General features: G+C 38.3%; 1 pseudogene; it reads right to left on the reverse strand.

Annotated features, from left to right (window-relative positions):
- LOC101960056 (magnesium transporter NIPA2 pseudogene) lies at nucleotides 1-2,524 on the reverse strand (annotated as a pseudogene).
- Nucleotides 2,525-13,848: the final 11,324 nt, after the last annotated feature.

Below are 13,848 nucleotides of genomic sequence, written 5' to 3' on the forward strand. Positions count from 1 at the left end.
TGCACGATGTGCTGGTTTAATAGGGTTCTAAGAATACCATCCAATGCACACAGTAAACCGCATGTGTGGTGACAAGCCATAGCCTAAGAAATATTTCCTTGGCATGATTCCGACCATTTTTTTTTTTTGTCTGTGAGTTTCCTTCATTTAGTAACTTAGGATTCCCTTTAACATTTCAACATCAAAATAATTCATCCGAACAGGAGCCATTTTTATAGGTAAGATAAATCAGAGGATAATGTATTGGGGTAGTTTTGTTCTTGTTTACAATCAAAAAGCCTTATATGATCAGGGATTGATGGGAGTGGGAATGACAAATGTACATTTCAGACTTTCATCAATAATGAAAAAATAAAGCATTTTTATAGACTTAAAACTTGTCATTAGTGCATTTAGATTTTGAAGAAAGAATCAAAATGTGAAATACCTCTACAATAATACAATGTTAATAGAAATTGGCCACATACTGAGGCCATTTTTAGTGAGCCACCGTTGTTTAAATATAAGAAAAGTAACTTCTTGGTCCAAATTAGTGAAATCTTTAAAAAGATCGTCTTTAGAGAACATTATTTGAGGACAATGCTTTTTCAGACAGATTCTGATATTCAAAATCACTATAACATAATTATGGATTAACCTTTAAATCGCATCTTAAAAACCTGTCAGATTTCCATTTCTCCGTGAGATATTCTCACCAGTGTGTTGTTCAATTCCACAGGATAAGCTTTCTTCATTATTATTAAGAACTTCATACATAGTAGGGAGATTGCCATTCATTGTTTTATCATCTTTTCGAAAAGACACAGGCAGACTTGCTAAACTAAAGCTGACATCTTTAAAGGCATGCAACAAGAATACCCCCACAATGATTGTGAAGAAGCCACTCAGAGTCCCAATGATATCATCAGCAGGCATATCTTGCCACTCCTTAAAAAGAATAGCTGAACAAGTTAAAACTAAGAAAACGTAATATATTGGTTTTACAAGGGAAGCGTTGAATATGACTAGGGCAGGGTTTAGGTAATTGATCTGTGTGCTCACACAGATGACCAGGCTCAGCAGCAGAATCCAGGCCAGGGGGTGCCGCAGTGCAGGCTTTCCAGCTAACAGTTCTTTGATGGTGATGCCCAAACCCTTTGCACAGGACACTGAAAAACGCTCCAATCACAGAGCAGACTGTTATGTACACAAGAATATTTGTCTGTCCTTTGCGAGGTCCCACCACAAAGATTAATATCAAGGACACAATGACCACAATTGTTGCAAATACCACAAAACCTGGATCACCTAACTTGTGTGACATTTCATTTCACGTCTCAATCTCCTCTTCCTTTGGAGCATGGATGACCATAACTGTAGATCCTAGAATGTTTAGCAAACATCCAATTTTCCCATGAAGATTAAGTCTTTCATTTAGAAAGTATGCAGAAAGAACGGCACTTACGAGGACGCTGAGAACTCCCAGTGGAGTCACTAGCGTGGCTGGTGCAAAGGCATATGCAGCGAAGTTGGCCTCCTGGCCTGCCCCCATTCCCCCCATTGACAGTAGTCCAGCCCACCACAACCATTCTTTAAGATATGCATGGCCACCTTGACCTGCTCTCATGGATCCTTTTCTGGCAAGTCGCAGAAGGCCTTTTTTTTTTTTTTTTTTCAAAATGAAACTCCCTCCTATGAAAATGCTGGAGGTCACAGCCAATCCCAAACCAATAAAGAAATCATATTTTCCACTCCCTGGGCTCCTTTCGTTTGTCACTGAAGAAGCTCCTGTGAATCACACTGATTACAGAACAGAGAACCTGCTGGCTCTGAAGGCAGGGGATGCAGCCTTCACGTGTCTAAGTTTAATGTGGTCTCTCTTTTGAAAACCAGGGATGATTTATTCATCCTCATTTTCTTGTACATACTACCCTTTATTTTAAAGTTGTTAACTTTACTGTTCCAGCCAAGACAAAACTACTCGAAAGAACTTATTGCACACAGCGCCACCCACGAGGCCAACCAGCCGGATTTCCGTGGGATTGAATGGCATCCGATGCGCGGTGGATTTCCCCGCTGCGGATGACTAGGAGAGCCGCGTCCCTCTCAGAACACGTGTGAAAGCAAGTCGTCCCGGAGGGGCTGTCCCCCGACCGGAGACCGGCAGGCTGTCCCGCAAGTCGGCCCCTTCGAGCGTGCTGCAAAAGGAGGAGCAGCGACCTCCCCCCAGGCGGCGCGCAATGCGACCCCGGGAACCTTGGCTCACACCCCACACCGGCCGCTCCCTCCAGCGCTGGCTCGGCCACCGCCTCCGTCGCCGTCCAGGGGTAAGTGCGAGCATCTGTGCAAGTCGTCTTCTCCATGGAAACATCGAGATAAACCTACCCAGGATGATCTCCAGCCCCACCACGGCCGGGACCGGTGGGGGACAATGAAATGCGACCGAGTACACGTTGGTAATTTAAATGGACTCCCGGGTGGTAACTCTGGGCAGCTGGCGCTTGACTGGAGGATGTAGGTCACCGGCAGCAGGCCCTTGGAGATTATAGCTTGTCCTTAGCTTCTCTCTCCCCGCCCCCTCTCCTTCTTGTCTGGTGTGAGCTGAGACGTTCTCCTTTGCCAAGCCCCTGCACCATGATGTCTTGCCATCCCCTGGGGTCCAGGTCCATGGAGTCTGCTGACTCTACCTCTGAAACCATGAGCCCCAAATAAACTGTTTCTTCTCTGAGTTTATCTTGTCAGTATTTTGATCACAGCTACAACTACACGTAAAAGAATTGAACTCTGGGGGGATAGTAGGGGATAGGAAAGGTAGCAGAATACAACAAATACTAATTGGGCATCATGTAAAATTGTGGATGTGTAACCGACGTAATTCTGCAATCTGCATTTGGGGTAAAATTGGGAGTTCATAACCCACTTCAATCTAATGTATGAAATATGATATGTCAAGAGCTTTGTAATGTTGTGAACAACCAATTAAAAAAAAGAATAATATATATATATATATATATATATATATATATATATATAGCCTGACATTAAAAAAAAAAAGAATTGAACTCTGAAGGAACTTAGGTAATAGGATTTTGGAATACAGAATATAAAATGGTTAAAGAAAAAAAGAGAAAATCAGTAACATGGAAAAAGAAGAAGATAATATTGAGAAAGAGCAAGACAATTAAAAAAGAACTAAATAAAATTTCTAGAAACCAGCAATATGGTCATTCCAATTAAGCATTCACTGCACAGTGAAAGGGAAGTGTAGACATTGCTAAGAGAAATATGCATCATAGTGATAAAATGAAGAGATCGAAAAAAGACTAAGAGTTATGAAAGAATTTTCCAGAATTGATAAAAGATATATCTTTAGATTTCAGAAACATGGAGTCACAAGACTAATATGAAAATAAACCTACATTCACACATATTGTAATAATATGGTTAAATAGAATATTTTAAAACCAAATAACAGGGAAAAGACAGATTATAGACATGGGAATTTATAAAAGAAGCCAGATGGTCATGGGATAAGCACTGAGGGAACATAACTCTCAATGCAGGCATTCAGACCCAGGATAAGCCAACATAAAATAAGAAGGAAATAGAGATTTTTTTCAGAAAAGCAGAAATTGAATAGATTATCAAAGAGTCAACAAATAATTTCTAAAGGAAAGTGATCCCAAACATAAGGTGTGATGCAGAAGGTATGCATGGCAAATGAATTGAGAAGCACAGGGAAAAATATGAATAGTTACCATAAAAACAAAAATATAAGTATTTACCATAAAACCCAGATCGATTGAGATAGTGAAAAAAAAATATCCAAAGTGGAAGAATGGTGACTAGAACTAAGGCATTATACCATTCTTATTAAGAAAGGTGGTGGAAATCCAAATTTAGGCTTGTGTAGGCATGAGAAACTCTGAAGACCAGGTACAAAAGTTAGTGAAACTGTATATAACTTCTAACCATACATACATGGCACTGACCAAACACCAAAATCAGGCCCTTTGAAGGATGGGTGGGAAGGAAAATGAAATGTGAGGAGTTCACAGTAGAATTCAGTTGTGTTTTTAGAATATTCTATTATTATTATTATTATTAATTATCTGTGGGTGGTATTGGGGACTGAAACCAAGAGCACCCTGCCACTGAGCTACATCCCAGGCCCTTTTTATCTTTTGTGACAGGGTCTTGCTAAGTTGCTGAGGCTGGCTTCAAATTTGCAGTCCTAGCTGTGATTACAAGATGTGTCACAATGCCCGCCTGGATGATTATTTCTTAGGCAGGCTTCTCAGTATGTGGGTGCTCATTGTCTTCATGCTTTTTTGTAAGTCTGAAATTTTTTAAAATACAGAATGCAACAACATTTTTTTGTAAGTCTGAAATATTTTTAAAATACAGAATGCAACAAGTTTTTTTTTTTTTTTTTAAACTTCGCTTAATCTTTCTTTAGAGATGGTTCTCAACTGGGGTCTGTTTTCCATTGCATCTCCTGACTGCTGCCAAGGGTCCCCAGCTATTTTTAGTTGTTACTCTTGGGTGGTGTACCAGCACCTAGCCTGGATGTTGCCACATCTTACAATGCACAGATTGGTTTCCTTACTGCAAAGTAGTACCTGATCCAAAGCATCAATAGTGCTGAGCTTGAGAAACTGTTCTTTAGGATACAAAAACTGATCCCCCCCCAATTAGATTTTCTTCTTTCTCTTTTACTTAAAAAGAAATGGAGAATTAAAGTTATCACAAAGCTATTTTGTTTACAATATCTCTTATGTACATGATCATTCACAGAAAGCAAAATGCTTGATCAAATCATCAAGAAAGACAACAATGGGCAGCATAATTTTTTAAAGCATTAAAAATTGAACTTTGATTGACTGTTAAGTGTCAGGCACAATGCTGCCACTATCATGGCTGCTTCTGCTTGGAGTTTTTCTTTTCTTTCTTTTTTTTTTTAATGTATCTAGGTTTATTTGAGGAATTGGCTCACATGGTTATGAAGACTGGCATGTCCAAAATCTGGGTGCTTCTTTTATGAAATGAAGTTTCCATGAAATGACTAATTACTTTCTGCCTCCCCATCTTCAGGAAAGGGACAAAAAAGGTAACTGAAAAAGAAGTTGCTTCTGTTTTCTTGTTAGTTGCACATTAGTATTCGACAGTGGTCCTGTACTAAATTCTGGGGCCGCTACTGAAATGTCATTAAATTCCAACTTTACACATCTGGCATGCTGCCTAAATGCAGCTCAGTGTGTTAAAGTGTAGATTACAGTCCAACAAATCAATGCTCTGGAATTGTGGGTTTATGTAAACCTGCAATTAAAAACAGTGTGCAATCACTTTCCTTTCCTACCTGATGAGGGGAAGAGAGGCAAGCTATTTTTTTTCTAGGGTGGAAAGGTGAGAATGTCAGCTTAAAATAGAAACATTCCTTGGCACAACCTTTAAGATATTGTGTGTGTGTGTGTGTGTGTGTGTGTGTGTGTGTGTGTGTGTGTGTGTACTGGGAATTGAACCCAGGGGCGCTACATCCCAACCTTTTTTTTTTTTTTTTTTTGAGATAGGGTCTTGCTAAGCTACCCAGGTTGATTTCAAACTTGGAATACTCCTGCCAGCCTCCTGAGTAGCTGGAATCATAGGCATGTGCCACTGCACCTGGCAAGATATGTTTTTTTTTAAATAAAGACAGTTTCTCTGTATATCTGTCAGTCTACTGTTGACCTCTCCCTAATTCAGGGAAGTTCCATAATTTCCACTGACAAACCGGAGAAATTCTTTTTTAGAGACCATATTTGATATGGTTGTATTTACCTTAAGAAAGAGAAATCTGTAAGGATTTGTGGGTATAGGAGTTACTGGTAGCAGGCAGGTTGAATTTAAGGTGTAAGTATGGAGATTCTCATTAAAAGGTGTGGAGAGGATATTTACAAGGCTCCTAGAGGAAAGGTAGGTGCTGCTTTCAACTCTGCAGAAGACAAGCCGCTCAGGAAGTCCTTCAACAAGGACAGTCACTGCCATACAGCAATTTAAAAAGGCAAGGTGGGCACTAGGAGTATAGCTCAGTGGTAGAGCACTCGCCTAGAATGGGCCAGGCTCTGGGTTCTGTCCCCAGCTCAAGAGGGAGAAAAAAAAAAGGTGGTGGTGGGGAGATCAGAATAGACCTTTATTTGGTACCTCCTTGTGGAGATCAGAGTATAAGGTGCAGCTTCAAGATTTCCAGATAACAGGCACTATCCTGATTTTAGAAGTCAAGATGTAATAACTTGGTATTAGAAAAGGATTTAGGACATAATTATACCCACAGGGTAAAACTATGTCAGCAACAGTAGCTCCAAATTCAAAGGAAAAATTTATCCACAGATACAATTAAGGATGTAATTTTATCTTTTGAGTAGGTAGCTCTCTCAACCAGCTACTGAAAATGATTACAGACATAAAACTTTGCTGATATGATCTTTTGATTATCATTTTGGCCAAAGTGAAGCAAAAAAAAATATTCTCTTATAAGAAATTTTTCATCACAACAGAAAAATTTCTATAGATATGTTTTGGTTACATTTCTCATTTTGGGGATAACATGGGTTTTGCATAGGAAAGGCTTGCATTTTTTTTTCTTTAGTTACCATAGTATCCTTCACTATTTTTGTTTTTGTTTGCCCATTGTTTCCAAGAGCAGGTGTTCCAAGAATCATCTAGACACGCCGTCTAGGAAACCCAGTGTTAATGTGATTGGAAATACATAAGGATGTTGGCTGAATTAAGGGAATTCCCTTATAGAATCTGAACTAAACTGTATCCTTTATTCATTTTTAGATAATTTCAGGGGCTGGGGATATAGCTCAGTTAGTAGAGTGCTTTCCTTGTATGCACAAGGCCCTGGGTTTGATTCCCAGCACTAACTCCCAACTCCTAAACCTCACACTTTTAGATAATTTCATTTTCTCAAAGGAGAATTGATAAACAACTTAAAAAGTACACGATTCAAGAGTGAGGATTTAATTGTAATATAATTTGCATTTAAAATGAAGAATAATCAAATTTCACTATTTTTGCTATTCTTGAGGGCAAGAATGGATTTGACTGTTTTTTAAAATTTGTTTTAATTAGTTATACATGATAGTAGAATGCATTTATGCACTTTGATATATCATACATAGATGGGATATAATTTCTCATTTTTCTAAGTATACATGTTGCAGGATCATATTGGTCATGTAGTCACATATACACATACAGTAATAATGTCTGTCTCATTCTACTATCTTTCCTATCCCCACATTCCCTCCTCTCCCCTCTCATCACTTCCCTCTACCTAATCTAAGGTAACACTATTCTTCCCTAGTGCCCTCTAACTTATTGTGAATTAGTGTCTACATATTAGAGAAAACATTCAGCCTTTGGTTTTGTGGGATTGGCTTATTTTGCTTAACATGGTATTCTCCAACTCCATTTACTGGCAAATGCCATAATTTCACTCATCTTTAAAGCTAATTAATATTCCATTGAGTATATATACCACATTTTCTTTATCCATCCACCTATTGAGGGACACCCAGTTTGGTTCCATAGTCTAGCTATTGTGAATTGAGCTGCAAACATCGATGTAGCTGCATCACTATAGTATGCTGATTTTAAGTCCTTTGGTTATAAACCAAGGAGTGGAATAGCTGGGTCAAATGGTGGTTCTATTCCCAATTTTCTGAGGGATCTCCATACTGCTTTCCACAGTGGTTGCACCAATTTGCAGTTCCACCAGCAACAGATGGATGGGATAGAGACTGGGTTTGCAAGGCTGATCTGGTTTTCGTGATCCCAAGAGATGTCAGAGACAGGGCTGAGAAACTGTTGAACACTGACAGAGACAGTTTGACTTTCCAGCAAGATTTATTTTATTTTTTGATTCACTAATCTCTCTACCACATTTGGAAAAGGATGTTTTTTATGCATCGGTGTGTGGAGGACAATGGGAGGACAATGATACATGAACGGGGTTTTTGCATTTTTGTTGTATTCTTATGTCTTTAACTTCTTTTCTCTTTGTTTATATTCTTCCTCTCTCTTGTCTATTTTCTTTCCCACTTTTCTCCAACCAACAGCCAATCTCTGTCAGCTCCTCTTCCACTCTTCCTGTGAATTTTAACTTCTAGCTTCTCTTTTCCTCTCATGTGAATACCTCCATTCTCTCATCCACTATTTGAAACTGTAAATCGTTTTAACAAATATCCTGTTTGCACCATAGATGGTTATTGAACTTATCATTTTGGTTTAATGCAAGAAAGAAATAGATGCCTTAATGGAGCTATTAGGTTTGAGGCTATATATTGTGTACACTGGGTGCTGTTGTTATTGGTCTCACAGTAAATGTGAAGCGCTGGAAACCTTTAGGGACACTAAGGTCTACAGGGTAGAATTTATCCTGCCTTAGAGCCATACTTTCAGGTGGTAAAACACAATAACAACATAAAAAAACAACAACAAAGGAATAAAGTGCCCCAAAGAAACCAAGATGCTTCAACACAGTAGAAGAAATGTCCAAGAAGGAGTTCATATTGTATATAGTTAAATTGATATGTGAATTAAAGGATAATATAAGGAGTGAAATCAAATAAAAAATCCAGGAAGTGAAAGAGCACTTCAATGAAAAAAAAAAACAACAAGCACAAATCCTCAAAATGAAGGAATCAGTAAGCCAAATTATTTATAATTAAAATCAATAGAAAGCATCATCAACAAACTAGACCACCTAGAAGACAGAAACTCAGACAATGAAGACAAAATATGTAATCTTGAAAGTAGAGTCGAATGTGGAGAAGATGGTAAGAAACCATAAACAGAACATCCAAGAATTATGGGATAACATGAAAAGACCAAATTTAAAAGTAATCAGAATAGATGGAGGAGCAGAGATAAAAACCAAAGGAATGCACAATCTTTTCAATGATATAATAGCAGAAAACTTCCCAAACCTAAAGAATGAAATGGAAAAATCAAATACAAGAGGCTTACAGACCCCAAATGTACAAAATTACAGCAGACCCACACCAAGACATATTATAATGAGAATAACTAACACAGAGAAGAAAGATAAAACCTTAAAGGCTGTGAGAGGGAAAAAAAAAATCAAATTACGTATAGGGGGAAATCAATTCGGATCTCAACTGACTTCTCAACCCAGACCCTTAAAGCTAGGAGGTCCTGGAATAATATATTTCAGGCTCTGAAAGAAAACAGACGCCAACCAAGAATTTTATATCCAGCAAAATTAAGTTTCAGATTTGAAGATGAAATTAAAACATTCCATGATAGGCTAAGTGTTTTTACTTGAGGCGCTGAGGAAGCTAAGTTACCTGACAGGTGATCAGGCAGGAGGAAGACCAGCTGTCCAGGTTCTTTGGTGCTGTCAGATCATGAAGATGATGTGCCCACTGGGATTTTCTGCAAACATTAAAAAATGATGTTGGATTTTCCTCAACTAACTTTCACTCCAGGAGTGGAGATGGGATATATCATTATTCCTTTTCCAGCTTTGTAATGGTTACCTATAGCTGCATAAAAAATAATGCTTCCAAATTTAGCAGGCTGAACAATAAACTTGATTCTCTGAGCCATCTGGCTGTGGTTCAAGGCCTCATATAAGGCTGCAAGCAAAATACTGATGTATTCATCTCCAGACTCCACTGCCAAGGACCCCCTTCCAAACTCATATTGTTGGCAGGGTTCAGATATTTGCAGGCTGTTGGCACGAAGGTCTCAGTTCTGTGTTAATTGTGCAACAGAAATCTCCATTTCTTGTCACATGGGCCTCTCCACAGAGCATCTCAGATCATGGAAAGTGGCTTCCATGAGCAAGAAAAGCACAAGAGTGAGAGTGGGCAAGGCAGACAGAAGTCAGTCTGTTACCTAGACTCAGGAGTGACATCTGTTGCTTTTGCCATAGAAAAAGGTAAAAGCAGGTAACTAGGTAACTAGGTCCATAGGTAACCAGGTCCAGCTCACATTCAAGGACAAGGGGATTATGTGATGAACACCAGCATGCAGGGATCACTGGGAGCCATTTAAAGAGCTGCCTACCACAAGTGCTGTTTTTAAATTTGTATTAAAAGCTAATGAGCCACGTGTGTTGGTGCACACCTGTAATCCCAGCGACTCAGGAGGCGGAGGCAGGAGGATTGTGAGTTCAAAGCCAGCCTCAGCAATTTAGCAAGGCCTTAAGCAACTTAGTGAGACTCTGTCTCAAAATAAAATCTTAAAAATGGTTGAGGATGCGACTCAGTGGTTGAGAGCATAGGGATTCAATCCCCAGTACCAAAACAAACAAACAAAAACCCAAAAAGGTGAATGACAGGCTGAGAATATAGCTCAGTGTTAGAGCACCTGTCTGACATGTGCAAAGTCCTGGGTTTATCTCCAGCACATACAAAATAAAACAAACTGAAACGTAAAAACAGGGAAAAAAAAAAAAAAGCTAATGACTAAGGAAGTTAAGGTTGCTATTGTCTGAGCCAGTTGTGGTAAGTAAGCTCGTTGTTCCTTGTGCTCTTTTTCAGAGTTAAATTGACTTACAAGGCATACACATATTCAAGTGATACAATAACTTACAGGGAAAGAGAACTCCCCTACTTTCCATCACTGTTTTTGGTTCAAGATTTGTGGGTATTTTTTTTTTTGCTGGTGATTTAAAAAATATTTATTTTATATGAAGGGATTTCCCTATGTAAAAATGAAGACTAGAGGACATATGGAAATTATTAAACTATTAACATAACCAACGGTTATCTTCTTGATTTTTGAAATCACCAAATTGAACTTGTATTAGCATGCAGTCTGGTTATAGCATGTTCACAGAGCTGCTGTTACTTAGAACCACCAAACAACTACAAAACCCATTTCATCTTTTCAGACGCCTTTACTTCTTCTGAGCCATCAAGAGAGTTGAGGTGCCAGCCTCTGCGAGAAGCCCTCCCTGACCCCTTTTCAGGTCAGGTCGTATGCTCTTTCTCTGTACTCCCATTGCATCTGGCTCCTTTCTTTATAACCATATTAAAATGTGATTGATTTCCTTGTCCAGTGTCACCACTGGACTGTTGCTTTGTGGTTCTTTTAGGTCTGGAATATGTTCCATCACCATGGTCTTAGTATTTTAGTACTTTTAAGCACAATGACTGGCACAAAAATGGAATCAGTTAATGTTTGTAGATGGAACAATGTTTATAATGACTCATAGCAGCTCACGCATGCAGAGTAAAGTGTTGTCTTGAGTCAGAGTTTGCATTAAGCTCCTGATTTTATTTTGTTCTAAATTGCTGGAAATTTTTCTCTAAGCAGTCTGGAGTCTATATATAAAATATATAAACATCAACTACTGCCATTCAAAGTTGCTTTACAAAATTATAAATGTAATACATTAAAGTAGTTATTTTACATTTGATATATATATATTATTTTTAAATTTGTTCTAATTAGTTATACATGACTGCAGAATGCATTTCAATTCTTTGTACACAAATGGAGCACAACTTTTCATTCTCTGGTTGTACACAATGCAGAGTTGCACCATATGTGCAGCCATACATGTACCTAGGGTAATGATGTTCATCTCATTACACTATCTTTCCTACCCTAATCTCCTCTCCCCACCCCCTCTCTCCTCTTTACCCAATCAAAATTCCTCTATTATTTCCCCATCCCCCCACCCCCATTATGGATCAGCATCCCCTTATCAGAGAGAACACTCGTCTTTGATTTTGGGGAGTGGCTTACTTTACTTAGTATGATATTCTCCAACTCCACCCATTTACCTGCAAATGCTATAATTTTATTCTCTTTTAATGCTGAGTAATATTATATTGTGTATATATATATACTACAGTTTCTTTATCCATTCATCTGTTGAAGGGCATCTAGGTTGGTTCCACAATTTAGCTATTGTAAATGGAGCTGCTGTGAACATTGATGTGGCTGTGTCATGGCAGTATGTTTATTTTAAGACCTTTGGGTATAGAGCAAGGAGTGAGACAGTTGGATCAAATGGTGGTTCCTTTCCAAATTTTCTAAGGAATCTCCATATTGCTTTCCATAGTGGTTTCACCAATTTGCAGTGCCACCAGCAATGTATAAGTGTACATTTTCCCACATCCTCGCCAACAGTTATTATTGCTTGTACTCTTTTTTTTTTTTTAGAATGAGAGAGAAGAGAGAGGGAGAGAGAGAGAAAGATTTTTTTTAATATTTATTTTTTAGTATTTGGCGGACACAACATCTTTGTTGGTATGTGGTGCTGAGGATCGAACCCGGGCCGCACGCATGCCAGGCGAGCGCGCTACCACTTGAGCCACATCCCCAGCCCCCGCTTGTATTCTTGATAATTGCCATTCTGACTAGAGATGAAATCCTAGAGTAGTTTCGATTTGCATTTCTCTAATTGCTAGAGATGATGAACATTTTTTCATGTTTGTTGATTGACTGTATTTAGTCTTCTGTAAAGCGTCTGTTCAGTTCCTTAGCTAATTTATTGATAGGGTTACTTATTTTTTTTTTGGTGTTTTTTGAGTTCTTTATATATCCTGGAGATAGTGCTCTGAGATGCGTTGGGTAAAGATTTTTCCCATTCTGTGGGCTTTCTCATTACGTTCTTGATTGTTTCCTTTGCTGTGAAGAAGCTTTTTTAGTTTGAATCCATCCCACTTATTGATTCTTGATTTTACTTCTTGTGCTTTAGGAGTCTTGTTCAGGAAGTCAGGTCCTAAGCCAACATGATGAAGATTTGGGCCTACTTTTTCTTCTATTAGGTGCAGGGTCTCTGTTCTAGTGTCTCTCTTTGATCCACTTTGATATTTGTGCAGGGTGAGAGATAGAGGTTCAATTTCATTCTGCTATATAAGGGTTTCCAGTTTTCCCAGCACCATTTGTTGAAGAGGCTATTTTTTTTCCCAATGTATATTTTTTGGCACTTTTGTCTAGTATGAGATAACCATATTTACGTGGTTTTCTCTCTGTGTCTTCTATTTTGTCTAATTTGGTACCAATACCATTCTATTTTTGTTACTATTGCTCTGTATTATAGTTTAAGGTCTGGTATTGTGATGCTACCTGCTTCACTCTTTTTGCTGAGGATTGCTTTAGCTATACTGGATCTCTTATTTTTCCAAATGAATTTCATGATTACTTTTTCTAGTTCTATGAAGAATGTCATTGAGAATTGCATTAAATCTGTATAACAGTTTTGGTAGTATGGCTACTTTTACCAGATTAATTCTGCCTATCCAAGAGCATGGGAGATCTTTCCATATTCTGAGATCTTCTTCAATTTCTTTCTTTAGTATTCTGTAGTTTTCATTGTAGAGGTCTTTCACATCTTTTGTTAGATTGGTTCCCAAGTTTTTTTTTTTTTTGAGGCTATTGTGAATGGGGTAGTTTTCTGGATTTCTCTAGGGTTCATTACTGATGTATAGAAATACATTTGATTTATGGGTGTTGACTTTATGTCCTGCTACTTTGCTGAATTCATTTACTAGTTCTAGAAGCTTTCTGGTAGAGTTTTTTGGATCCTCGTAGAATCATGTCGTTGGCAAGTAGTGATAGTTTGAGTTCTTCTTTTCTTATTCATATCCCTTTAATTTCTTTCCTCTAATTGCTCTGGCTAGAGTTTCAAGGACTATGTTGAATCAAAATGGTGAGAGAGGGCATCCCTGTCTTATTCCAGTTCTTAGAGGGAATGCTTTCAATTTTTCTCCATTTAGAATGATATTGGCCTTGGGCTTAGCATAGACAGCTTTTATAATGTTTGAGGTATATTCCTACTATCCCTAGTTTTTCTAGTGTTCTGAACAAGAAAGGATGTTGTATTTGTCAAATGTTTTTCTG

Source organism: Ictidomys tridecemlineatus, chromosome 15, assembly GCF_052094955.1.
Source record: "Ictidomys tridecemlineatus isolate mIctTri1 chromosome 15, mIctTri1.hap1, whole genome shotgun sequence".
Taxonomy (NCBI): Eukaryota; Metazoa; Chordata; class Mammalia; order Rodentia; family Sciuridae; genus Ictidomys; species Ictidomys tridecemlineatus.